This window comes from Dendroctonus ponderosae, unplaced genomic scaffold (genome assembly GCF_020466585.1).
Source record: "Dendroctonus ponderosae isolate FM_Combo_2020 unplaced genomic scaffold, Dpon_F_20191213v2 Dpon_F_20191213_4, whole genome shotgun sequence".
In the NCBI taxonomy this organism is placed as follows: Eukaryota; Metazoa; Arthropoda; class Insecta; order Coleoptera; family Curculionidae; genus Dendroctonus; species Dendroctonus ponderosae.
In genome coordinates, this window is record NW_026018611.1 from 2094751 (window position 1) to 2108057 (window position 13307).

The following is a 13307-nucleotide window of genomic DNA, read 5'->3' on the forward strand; positions in this document are numbered from 1 at the left end:
TGGCAGGTTATATATGGTTACCGGAGTTTTTAAAATTTGCGAAAAAACAGGTATTTACGAAATGTTAATGAGGCAGATTAACTTGAAAAACATTGTTGCCATTCTTCTGATCTAGTTTTTTTCAAATATCTGAGTTTATAGTAACACCTAATTTTTTTTACTATTTTTTCTGTACTTCCAACACACCCCCAGACAACGCCTCCAGAGGAATGACGCCAATTTTGAATCATCCTGTATGCTCTCGGTTTAGAGGCCTTAGTTGGGCGGCCTGAATAGTTAGTCCCAAGGAGCCCTTTGCAATTTTTGGAGCCGCAGATCATAAGCGAGTTTCGGTTTAATCAATTATTAAATGCCGGCAGACCCTTGGGGACTCATGGCGCGTTTATCGGGGGATTTTTCATGAAAAAATGCGCGCCGCCGGCGCTCCGGCTTTAATAAGTTGGCTGTGGGGCAAACGACCGCACTTGCTCAAGTCTCAATGAAGCCTTTTCAATTTCAGCGCATTTCTCTTGTTTTATTGGGCCAAACGACGTCAAGCTGCAGTGATCAATCGGTGGTTTCATGCAGTCGAGTTTGCCCCCCAAATTGACCCACTTGAGGCTTTCCATTAGCGGCGGCCCGAGATTACTCCATAATTGAAAGCTGTAAGGATTGGCTCTGCCCAAAAGTGCACCTGGATTGGGCCAAAAGACCCTTGCAGGTGCAACAACTAATCACTTTGTCCTCTAAAGGCCCATTGTTGCAAAACTGGTCAAAAATAGCTGGATCGTCCATAGCATTCACTTGCCACCGCCGCCCCATAAAGTGAAACTAGCTGGTGGAAAGCGCTCAAATGTAATAAATTTCCAGACCGCGCTGTTCAACACTTGTTACGTATTTATTTTATTTAGCACCCTTTCAACTGCACGAGATAGAGACTTCTCTTGAGCGTATTACCGACTTTTCAGGCGATGGAAAACTCACAAAAGAAAAACTCCCGGGAACGAATCGGCTGCAGTTCAGTACATTCAGGTTTCGTGAATTAGAAGTGTGGATTGGACGATTCACTGCACTAATTGTGTCCAGAAGGCCGCAATCGAGTTGGTTATTTCCAAATATTTTTACTCAAAACTACCAGAGTTAAGTTGTTAAAATAACCGACGTTCTGCCATACTGCCGATGTAAGAAATGACATTGTTCAGCACAAACCCCGTTTGGGTCATTAAGATTTTCCAGGAATTGCACAACTTTTAAAAGCAAACAACTGAGCAAAACGAGACAAAAACCCCGCCCTTGATCCATAAATATAAATCACCATAAACGACAAATAACATGGCTTCAAACAAATGGCTCAGCCGTCCAGAAATCCAGTTGAAACATTAATTTGGCCATCGTTCTCCTAAAGCTCCTTTATCCTTAAATGTGTTTCTCAAGTGGCACTCTAACGACTGTTGTATATGCTTTTAGGGTACTTATATCTGCTGGACGTTGAATGTTGGACACATTAGTCCAAACTGCTGCAATAAGGGATCTGAGTGTATTAATACACCAGTTCACCGGACCCAAGCCGAACTTATTCCTGTCTTTTGTGGTTTCTTGCTAGACTAAACGTGGATGGAGGAAAGAAGCGAAGTTCACTCAATAAATGCCTGGAGCCTGGAAAATATCCAATGAGGGTTGCCCTAAAGCAGCCCAGTCCCCACCGAAGGCCCTCAGGACTTCTCCCCCTAATAGCAAAAATGCATTATAAAGTCCTTTGGCCTACAAACACCTGGCCCAGTTTTCTGCGAAAGGACACTTGTCGGTTTTTCCGCCCTGGTGGAAAGTGTTGGCGCGTAAAGCACGGGCCCCCAACCCTTCACAAGGGCTGAATAAAAGAAACGCCACTCTTAAGAGCAGCGATGGCGCACGCGATATTGTTTGGGGAAATTGCGCTCCATTCGCTATTTTTCTTCACCGGGTCGGCAAATATTTTCCTGTTTGCTAATTGTTTAAGCCCGGACCCGATGCAATGTTTTGACTGGAAATGGCGCTCGTCATCCTGCTGTTTTCGATTCCCGCATTAAACAGTGTGATTTTAAGCATAAGGCTGTTTAGCTTCCTATTTATTTCATTGGGGTAGTTGCTGCTGCCTCTTCCCCATTACAATCGTTGCAGAAAGTCCATTTAAAAGTTGATTATTCCCCTGATGTGGCACCTCTCGGGAAAAATCGCACACTTTGCCATAATTCCGCCAACATTCAAATTATTCACAGCAGGTTGTCAAGTTTTTATTCGCGAAATATTAAGTTGATAAATCCCATCCCGCGGATAAACACTCGGAGGTGTCGTTTTTCCCGAAGTCGAAATCCCTGGAAGAAAATTTAATTTCTGCGAAAATTTTTCATTTAGGCGACCGCACCGACTTTATTGGAGCACTGTGTGGAGTTATTCAGGAATTCGTTATCTCCTTTTATGCTTTAACTGTACAAAATATTGCTTCGAGCCGGCATCTTCATCTCCGCGGGATTTTACATAGCCGGATAATAGGGGGTTTCATTGTATCAAAAATTCCTACAAACTGAACATTAATCTATGCTAATCTATATATATGAAAAACTAAATAAGTTTATACTATATATATATTGCTATTTTGTTAAATATTTTATAAGCAAATTCTAATTATTCATGAAAATCGATATTGTTGTCGCACATATTGCAAACAGGAAAAAACGAAACTGCATAATCATAAAAGGTTTGTCTCCGCTATAAGTAAGTCGAATCGAATTTCTTCACTGCTTTGAGGAGCGGATTCTGAGATAAAAACCCACATCAAAGAAAAGGTAGGGCTTTTGTGCAGGACGGACTCTTATTACTTACACTGCGGGCTTACGTCATTTTTATTGAAATAGATGTCTGCGCTGAATTGATATCCGCAGGCTTTCCTATTTTCCCTTCATCCGTCGAGCGATTACAGAAAATCGAGAAAACTGTTTATGTTTCATACATGCGATGTTTTCCAGATGCGAACTGCGGGTCTGGAATCTCTTAGGGGGGCAACGCGCCCCCCAGACAAAAACTATTGTACTTAATCGGGCCATTTGATATTCGCCTCTCAATCAGCACATCGAACAAAAGGAATTTATAATGCGCTTGGATTGGATTTTCTGGCGCTGCAGTCCAAAGACGAACCGTTTCTATGTGCATATGAAGTAGCGACCTGATGAGAAGAAGGGAAATTCAATTTTAGTGAACAAAGCTGGCACATAAATGCGTACATTCCATTCTAATCTTCGAGTCAATGGATTTTCATTTCCAGGCGCGGCAAAGAAGCCGGCAAAACGCCCCTAAGTGATGCTCGCAAAATTCTACGGTTAATAAAGCATTTTCTCTTCAAATTGACTTGAAAATTAATTTTTTTGGAAAATGCCGGTTAGAGGTACAACACTTTTTTCCCAGAAATCAGTAAAACTAATTTTTTGTGGACATTTAGTACACCAAAGGGTGGTTAATAAGTGGGAAACGTCTCGACTTTCAGTCATCGTCAAGCAAATTTTCGAAATTTTAAAAAATCGCGTCTGATTTTTGTAAGAGTTTTTGTAGGCCAGAGTTTTTACACAACACACAACACAACAAAAATTTTTTTGCTCCGTAACCAGCGGAATGCAAAAGTTCTTTTTATATAATTTTGTAGGTCAACGTCCTTTCTATTACCGAACAGAGTTTTGAATATTGGTCATCTTCAGAAAATTTCTGATAAATTTTCAAAATTGCGATTGCTGTACAAGGTTGTTTTTGTCGGCCGAAGTTCGCCAATAAGTTACTACCCGCAAAAGTTTAGATTTCCAGTCTTCATCAGGCAATTTTCAACAATTTTTCAAAATCGCGTCTAATTTTTGTTAGATGTTTTGCAGGCCATATTTTAGCATTTTTCTGCTCTGTAATCAACAGAGTCAGAAAGTTCGTTTTCTATACTGTTTGTAGCGCAACGTCCTGTCTATGACCGAACAGAGTTTTGAATTTTGGTCATCTTCGAGAAATTTTTGATAAACTTCCAAAATGACGATTGTTGTACAAGGTTGCTTTTGCAGGCCGGGGATTTCCAATAAGTTACTCCGGAACCAATAAACTAAAAAATTTGATTTTTTGATGCATTTGTTCGGGCAACGACTGTGCGATAACTCGCAAAAGTTTCGGTTTCCAGTCAGGATCAGGCAATTTTCTAGAATTTTTCAAAAGCGCGTCTGATTTTTGTGGTACTTTTGCAGGCCGGAGTTTCGCATTTATTTGCTCTGTAATTGGTAGAGCAAAAAAGTCAATTTTTGGGCGCCTTTCATAGTGCAATGTAATTCCTAAAAGTGGACAAAGTTTCGAAATTGAGCCATTTTTCAACAATTTTTAATAATTTTTAAAAATGTCGGTTGTTGTACAAGGCTGTCTCTGCAGGCCGGAGTTTTCCATTAAGTTTCTCTGTAACAACCCAACACAGAAAGGCACCTGCTGTTGCATTTTGTAGCTCAAAGACTGTGTAATAACTTGGAAAAGTTTCGACTTCCAGGCATCATCAGGCAATTTTCAAGAATTTTTCAAAATTGCGTCTGATTTTTATGGTCGGTTTTGGTGGTCAGAGTTTAGCATTTTTTAACTCTGTAACTAGCAGAGTGAGAACGTTGGTTTTGTATGCGTTTTATAGGGCAACGTCCTTCCTCTGACCGGACAAAGTTTCAAATTTTTGTCAAATTGAGGACATTTTTAATAATTTTTTTCGGGCTTCTTTGCCCATACAACACGCGAAAAATCTAATTGAAACCCCGTACAGGGCTAAAACAGGCCCTTCTAATCCGGCTGACATGTTCAGGTATAGGCCGCGTCCCCCACAAACACAAAAACGCAAAGTCACGACTGTAATTGTAACGTAATTAGAAAGTTTTTGAAAACGTTGCGTAGTACTCAAATTAAAAAAGTTTCTACAATGTTTGCGCTGCGAAATTTCCCTAAGACGTTGTCATCTCGATCACGTACCGATCGTCAAACGAAATTAAGGACGACACCTTTTCCTCTTCGAAATTTACAATAAAACAGAAGTTTGATTATGTTCCGCAAAGTTTATAAACTTACATCGTCCGTCCGACAGCCTTGTTACCGAACTTTATGCGCCGGTAAAAGTTAAATAGGAAACGGACAGGAATTGTAAATTTTGCCCAAACAATGCTCTTAAAAATAGGAATAGTTCCGAGCCATGTGGCATTAAAATCACATTTAGTTCATCCACATCGCGCTCCAGATCGAGGCCAAAATTCTGAGCTCACAATCAAGTCTAAAACATCCTCGTACATTTCAGTGGCAGCAGATTAAATTATATTCCGCCTCGGAAATTGACTATTTCCGCAAATTAACACGGAACAAAGACACTATTACTTAGATATCCTGCATGCATGTAAGCAACAAATGACAATTAGCAGCTACCGGATTTAATACCGGGTAATTACAACAAGCAAGTTTATTGCGCTAAAGTGATGAACGCTGAGTGGGGAAAATATGATTTGAGAATGCAATTTTCCGCCGAAAGAAATCAGCACTTGCCTGCACAAGTGGACAGTAAAAACTCTAATTGCCCTGGGGAGCAGCTATTGTTCCCCTCCAGAAAACTCTGGGGCCCCGAAAGTGGCCCTCATTTCACAAGAAAATTCCCTATTTTTCGGAATGATGAAACCTGCATGCGACTTTGTTCCACGGTTTACATTTTCATCCAGATTTCCTTGGCGTGTGTTTGCCTTCGCCACCATTATCGCCCGAGTACTTGTCGAAAGTGGATGGCTCGCTTCAAATCCAGAGGAAAATCGAAAACAAATTGGCTTGCTTTATAATCATAAATATTTAAGAGACCGAAGAACAAGTAATGGGCCTCATCGATAACGTCACCAATCCTGGAGGGCCCTTTCCGTCTTCCTGCAATAATCATATCAAATTGATGTCCTGGAAATAAGACGACTTCCAACTTTTTCTGCCAACTTTATAGCTCCATCAATCTAGCTGACAAGCACTTAATTCGAAACAGTTAGATCCAGAGATCAGGCAAAAAATAGTTGAATCCAGAAGGACTTGAAGGACTAGGGATGGGTTTCGAAAGACGCACACAAGCACTCGGTCCATGTTAAAATAGATCTCAAATTGAGTGCACGGCAAAGGTCAACGTTTCCTAATTAAAAGCGTCACTATTAAGGCCGCAAATCCGTCAGCATTCGCCTTCTGGAAAAACAATGTTCTTTCCAATAGTGCCGAGGCGAAAAACAAGCAAAACCTTCCCCTGCTGAAATTGCTCCAAATTGATGTTTGGACAGGTCGGTTAATTATATGTAAAACACGTTAACGAGATATATATTTTCGAAGCGTAAGAGGAGGTGGCCGCTTCACATAAAATGTGAATGTTTGTGTTGGAAAATTCAATTAACTGCCAACTTCCCGGTACGCAGAAAACTGTGGCAGGTAGCGGGAAAATTATATTTACACAATGGCCGAGTTCGCGGTTTTAAAACACCAACCACCACTTGTAGTTAAATGGCTGGCATTTTTGTTTCAAATAAAAACACGGAAATGTTGGGCGTCGCTCACACAAAATCATTCTGGATGGAACTGAAATCAAGATGCAATTCTTCATCGGCGAAAGCTACCATGAAACGGCAGGCTAATTTTGCCAATTATCCGCCAGCCATTAGGGCGCGCCGAAAGAACGCAGCCACAAATCAACAGGAACATAAACGGTGCTTTTTTAACACTTTCTCCGACACAACAAAAACAGCTCATTCCATTAAGGGCGGCCCAGTAAGGATAAACAAATAACAAAGGGAATATCGAGCCCTATTCATCACCAGGTCCGATGGGAGTCTGTCGGCTTGAGGAGTGCTTATATAGTTGCCGAATGGACGTCTTATTTCTCTTTTTTTCCGGACCAGCCTTTAACGGGCTACGGGCCTCTCGCAGGATTTTCTTTATATATTTTCATCAGAAATACGGCTTTGGGAGATTTAGGAGCGACGAAATATTATTAGAAGATCGCCCTGCTAGCGCAAAACAATCGACGAGGCTTTAACAAGGCAACGCGTTTTGCAGGATGAACCACAGCTTTCATTTTGAACATGTTCGGGTCCAGAAACCTGTCCTTCTAACATGTGAAGGTGAATATTATATACAGGGTGGCTGATATTTCATTATAGTGTTTATATGCGACTATGAGTATTTTATTCGAAGCTGAGAAACAGTGTAATTGATCTTTATTTGGGTGCGATAATCAGTTCCAGCGCCTTCAAATGGGTAGAAAATTTGCGCATCGAAAAATACTGCAACATCACCGGAAGACATTCGAAAAGTGACGGCGCGAATGGAACAAAATGCACGTCGAAGTGGAGGAAAAACAGCTGCTGAACTGCCGATAGCGCTTGAACGGATGCAGACATATTGAAAATTGAGCTGAAAATCAAGACCTACAAGTTCTGAAAAGTACCTACATGGAATTACCGATGACTGAAAAAAAGTTTTCAGAAATTCGAATTGCAAATATATTTTTTACAGTTCTCGTAACGGCAAATAACTGACTTTAAAATCTCAGAATTTTGAAACTTCTGAAGTTCAGAAGTTTCAAAGAAAGTTTATTTGAGAAGATAGAAATTCTGAAGGTTTATTTTTCAAATTTATGGTTCAATTTTAAAGAGATTTTTCCCAGTTTTCCGCAAAAACCCGAATTTGAACACTGAAACTTTCGCAATTTTGAACGTAATAAATCGAAAGCATTTTAACAGGGCACTTTTAAGAAACCGAGGAACTCTAAAACAACCTAAAGGGAACTCGCTCTTTTCAAATGTGTTCATTTCATGACGTTCAAGAGTCTGAAAGTATAAGTTTTTAGATTAAAAAATTCGAATTGCAAGCATATTTTTTCCAGTTCACTTGGCGGCAAATAACTGGCTTTAAAATCTGAAAATTTTGAAACTTTCGGAATTTTGAACATCGTTAAATGAAAACGTTTGAGACGGAGCCTTAAAAATCGGAAAATCAAAAGGGGTTTCGCTCTTTCTAATGTTTTCATTTCAAGACTTTAGAAATTCTGAAAGTTTACTTTTCAAATTCGTAGTTCGACTTCAAATAGATTTTTCCCAGTTTTGGTCCCGGCAAAAACCCGAATTTGAACACTGAAACTTTCGCAATTTTGAACGTCATAAATCGAAAGCATTTTAATAGGGCACTTTTAAGAAACCGAAAACTCAAAAACAACCTAAAGGGAACTCGCTGTTTTCAAATGTATTCATTTCATGACATTCAAGAGTCTGAAAGTTTTAGTTTTCCGATTAAGAAATGCGAATTGCAAGTAGAATTTTTCCAGTTTTCGTCACGACAAAAAGCTGCATTTGATTTCAAAAATTGAAATCTGAAACTTTCAGGTTTTAGAACGCTTGAAAAGAGCACTTTTAAGAAACCGCAAAGTCAAGAAGAAGTTTCAATTGCGCACGTTCAAGAGACGAAAAATGTCAGTTTTCAAATTTTAAAATTCGAGAAACTTCAAGTTTTTTCCAGTATGTGCTCGGACCTCAAAACTGGAAGAAATCTATTTTAAAGTCCTGAAATGAAAGCATTTGAAAAAGAGAGCTTGATGAAACCGAAAAATGTATAATGTTTTGAATTGATCCACTTTAAACCGAAAAGTTAAGTAAGTATTAATGGGAATCCTCCCATGGGGAGTCTTTCGAAACTTAAAATCCGAAAAAATCCACCTGACTTGTTCGGGAATATTCCAGCCTAAAAAGTTATACCGTAAACAAATTAAGTGGGAGTTACTTTAAGGGCTCAAAAAGGAAAAGAGTTACTTTGCTTGCACGCGATTGGCCAGTTACCACTGATGAGTCAATATTCACAGCAGAATCGAACGGTCGCCGCTCTCCGCACGTGCTTTTGGATCGTGGACTTAAAGCTAATGCAACAATCGATCGTGAAAAAGGCTGAGAAGGTCTTTGGAAGCCATGAGCAAACAAACATTTCGGTCGGAAGCGCTGGACGTTCCAACAGGATCTCGTCTCACCAGGCGCGAGTGACCCAAGAATGGTTAAGAAGCAACGTTCCGGGCTTCATTGCTTCCACACAATGCATGGAAAATTGCCCCGATGCATTTATAAAAAAAAAGGGTGAGACTTCATATCAGTGACACTTTTAGACCGCAAAACCAACTTGTGCAGAGCTTCTCCCAATTAAGGCCTTCCTGCTTATTCTCACGGAAAAGATTTGACACAAACTCAACCAAAACCCTCAGGAACCATCGGCGATGAAGATCAGAATCAAAGAGCTTCGCAAGAACACTGAAAATCTAGGAAAATATGTGCTGGCGCACATTGGCGGAAAATCCTTTAAAAGCCTCCACTCTCCCAGACGCGTAAGCAGAACAACTCGGTCGGAAGACATTGGAACTTCGCCTCCAAAAAATCAGGTTTGAAGTGGGAATAAATCTCCAGTAAGCAGGTTCACCTTAAGACCCATTTTCCCGCAAATATTGGCTGGACTGGAGGTGGGGAAGAAACAGGGTTTTGCGTCATCGTCCAGCCCAATAGTGTGAAAAAAGTCAAATATTTTTTCGGGTGCGAACACGGTTGGGGTTCGGAAACATGCAAATTGAATTTTGGAATGCAAACATGCCCCGAATGAAATCTAAACAAGTAGTGTGAATTTTTCGCGACAACGCGACCGGTAAAACGGTGCCAGGCAATGGCTTCTTCATGTTAAATAGCATTCGACACTACTGGACAAACAAATCGATGAAAAGACACACACATAAAAAAACTGTTTCTTATTCCTGGGGCTTCGTTGCCGATTATCGGGAATCGGCAAATGTTTATGCTTCACGCATGCCGTGTTTTCGCATTTGTCCCTTCGGATTGGATTTGGGTTTTGCGCCAAGTGGGTCAGAAGGCAAAAAATGCAGCAGACAACCCTACGGGTGGTTGTAAACACTGTCCACAAAATATCCCCCCAGTCAGGACACTCTAACTTTCCTTCGGATCAGGAAGTTCAGTGGCACATAAATTTATAGCTGCAAGGCCATGCAAATTGTAGAACACTTTTGCGCGACCTCCATACTCCGACCTCGCAATCAGGAATCTTTGGTGGCAAGAGCATTTTATCATTCGCTCTCCTCCCAGTGATTTTTCAACATCTAAGAAACCAGTGTGTTGTTGTTCATGGACTAGTGATTATCTCACTTGCTTGATTTAAAGATGAGACTCAATGAATGTGTACCAGGTACAAAGTAGTGCCCTCATTGACAAGCCAGTGTTGTTTTTAAATAAAAAGATTTACTAGTGATAGTAGTGTCTAGCGTAACAAGCGGACATGTGAACGCAGTATGGATTTTACGGGGTGAAGCTAATAATTCTATGATTTGGTATTCAGAATTTATTTTCTAAGTGCGGAAATCTTCAAATTATGTCCGCTTTTGGGAATTTGTTTTTTAGCACGGCATTAGGGATGAGGTTTTGTTTTTTGGAAAGAGGCAATCGAGGTGAATAAAACAGGGAAGTCGTTCATACTGCGCAGTTTTTCACGGTGTGCTAGTGGTATGTTCTGGAATGTACCTACTTAATTTTGCATATTAACATTCATTTGAAGAGTAAACATGTTTTTAATATAAATCAGGCAACCTTCTATGAAGTAATTTGTATGCCATTTGGATACCGTTTGCAGCAAGCCTTAATCTGATGAAAATAATTGCGGTCTTCTTTTCTGGAGTTTTTCATTTTTGAAAAAATTGTCTTCAAAGTTAATACAAACTGCGGTATTTTCCTGCAAAGTCTGTTTAATACGAAGAAAAATTGATGATTGTTAAAGGGCTAAATACATCAACCTTCAGATAGAACGTTTTATTATATGAAGTGCTAGGCAAACAAGACGGGATATGGGACGAATAGGAATATTAATAATGGGGTATGTTCTGTGACACTGTCGATCGGTGACTGGCTTCAGCTAAACTGCATCTTTTCCTGGGAAAATATATGGGAAATGAATGCGCCGGGTTATTATCTCGAAATGACATACTCGCTCTATCTCCGAGCTGATTATGCTAATGCAGGGGGAGGGCGACTCAACTGGGACGTTTATTGCCGATCCAGATTGATTTATGTATGGAAAACTGCAGTTCTTTCCATTTCAGTCGATGCTTTATCGGCCAGATGGACAATTACAATCACTTTGGGGTCCAGGAGATGAGTTTCCAGTTTGGCTGATCGAATCTTTGAATAAGTGGGAAATCTCCAAGGGGAACTGGTAAATGATTTCCTATCTTCAACCGGTGATTTTCGTCTATTTTTGTTAAACTACTTTCTCTTCACTGCGAGCTGTTTTCCGTCTTCTTCCTGGGCTGAGCAACTTGTTCCAATCCCATGCGCAACTAGAACACCACATCTAAGGACAAACCGGCAACTTTCCAAAGTGAAATCTTCCTCAAAACCCACACATGTGGAAAAATGAGCCTTGGACTTGCTCTTTGCCAATGCAGCCGGATCGATGATTATGATTGCGATTATGATTGGGACAATCCGTTTGGCACCAATGGATCTCGTCGGCCACCTCCAGAGGAATCCTCCACAATTATTTAAAGGATAGGGCTTGCGCCCTCTAAACTGAACTCGGCTTCGGGACATCGGCGGCAGTTTATCCGCGCTTTTCGTTCGCAACGGACTTCGTCTTCGTCCGTAAAAGCGCGCGCGTCCCGAAAGCGAAAGAACACGGAGTTTTGTGGACACCATCGGCCCGCTGACGACGGATTTGGATGCTTGCAAAATGTAATTATACACTTTCTGGAAAATTTCCCGATTGCCTCAATTTCATTTCTATTAACCAGCAATTTTCCCTGATAAAATCCTTTTCTTTCGTTCACACCAATTTTGAAATTTAATTGCGGAAATACATAATGAAACCCAAATTGCACTCGAAATTCCCAACTTGAGCGTCGAGTGGTTGATTGCTCGACGTCTTTCCCATTCAGAGTTCCCCACTAATTAAATTCCAATACAATCCCGCACCAATCAGACGCATAATACGGAGCCGATGCTTCGATGCAAAGAGCAGCATCACATTGCTGAAGAACTCGCTAATTTAATATTCGAAGTTCCATTTTTAATTTTCTCATTTCATTAGTGAATCGCGCCCTCCGGCAGTCGCAAAACAAAAAACAATTAGAAAGGGGTAAAAGCCGTTGCGGCAAGTTGATAGCCGGAAAAAACATTTTTCATTCGGCTTTAATTACCTGGAAAGAGTGGAACGGGCCTGGGGATTTAATCAAGGAAGAAGGGTTAAATATGAAAGGCCACAGTATTGAACAGATTTGTCAATTTTCAAGACAGGAACACCGACGAGTGTTGGAGTTTCCGGTCACATCCGACTGTAGTTTTTCCACCAGGCTGTTGGAAAACGTGCTGCATCCGAACACTTTTTTAATTATCCAATGTGGCGGGTGCAAAAGCGAATTCAAACTCACCTTTAAACACCCGCTCTGATTGGCTTTGGTTTAATCATGAGGGAACGGCAAATATGGAGCAACCAAAACCTCGATCGCGATGCATAATTGAACAGTTTCAATGCCCTCATTACTCGACGGGGAAACAAAACCGCTTTATTACCGACCGATTGCCTCAAGTTCGTGATTATCCAACGAAAAATGGCTCATTTAATTAATGTAAACGTCCCCAAGCATCTGGCTTGAATTAAGCCTGGAACATGAGGAACGAGTTCAAAGGCATGTGGAATTATTTGGATCGTTCCGTTTCGGTCGTTTGTCTGTCAATGGTAGGAAATGATCTTGTTTTAACATCAAGAAAAATCTATTCGACTTTTTCCCATCTCAAAGTTTAGACAGTTCAAAAACCGGTTTTGTTCTGTCGCCATATCTGAGCCAAAACAGGTTTAGGTTGCGACGAAAGATTTTTAATCAAATGTAATTGGAAAAATAAAGCTTAAATACCCCAAGAAAATGGAGGATTTCCACATCGGTTTCGCGTGAAATTCCCCAGGAACTTCAGTTCAAATCCAAAACCTAGTTACATATTTAAACTTCAACAGTGTCTAATCAAAAGATATAGACTTTCGAGGCCATTCCTTATAACTAACGGATTTTTAGGGTTTTTAGGCCGTCGTTCGGTAGAATGTATTCCTGACGTTTCGCAAGCACGAGTGGCTTGCATCTTCAGAAGTGGTTTGCTTGAACGCTTACACTTTTATCATCAGAACCCGTTCAGTTCTTCCGCAGAACTGAACGCGGGTTCTGATGAGAACAGTGTAAGCGTTCAAGCAAACCACTTCTGAAGATGCAAGCC

At 40.6% G+C, this 13307-nt stretch overlaps 1 protein-coding gene across 2 annotated transcripts in view; it reads left to right on the top strand.

The window, feature by feature from the left end:
• Positions 1 to 11029: 11029 nt before the first annotated feature.
• The window catches only part of LOC109542917 (limbic system-associated membrane protein), a 61170-nt gene continuing 58892 nt past the window's right edge, over positions 11030 to 13307 (top strand). Inside the window, exon 1 of one of the 2 annotated variants that reach the window (XM_048665929.1) lies at positions 11030 to 11777. The gene's annotated coding sequence lies outside the window, so the exon portion shown is untranslated. The remainder of the gene's footprint in view (positions 11778 to 13307) is intronic. The other variant, XM_048665930.1, reaches the window with a different exon arrangement.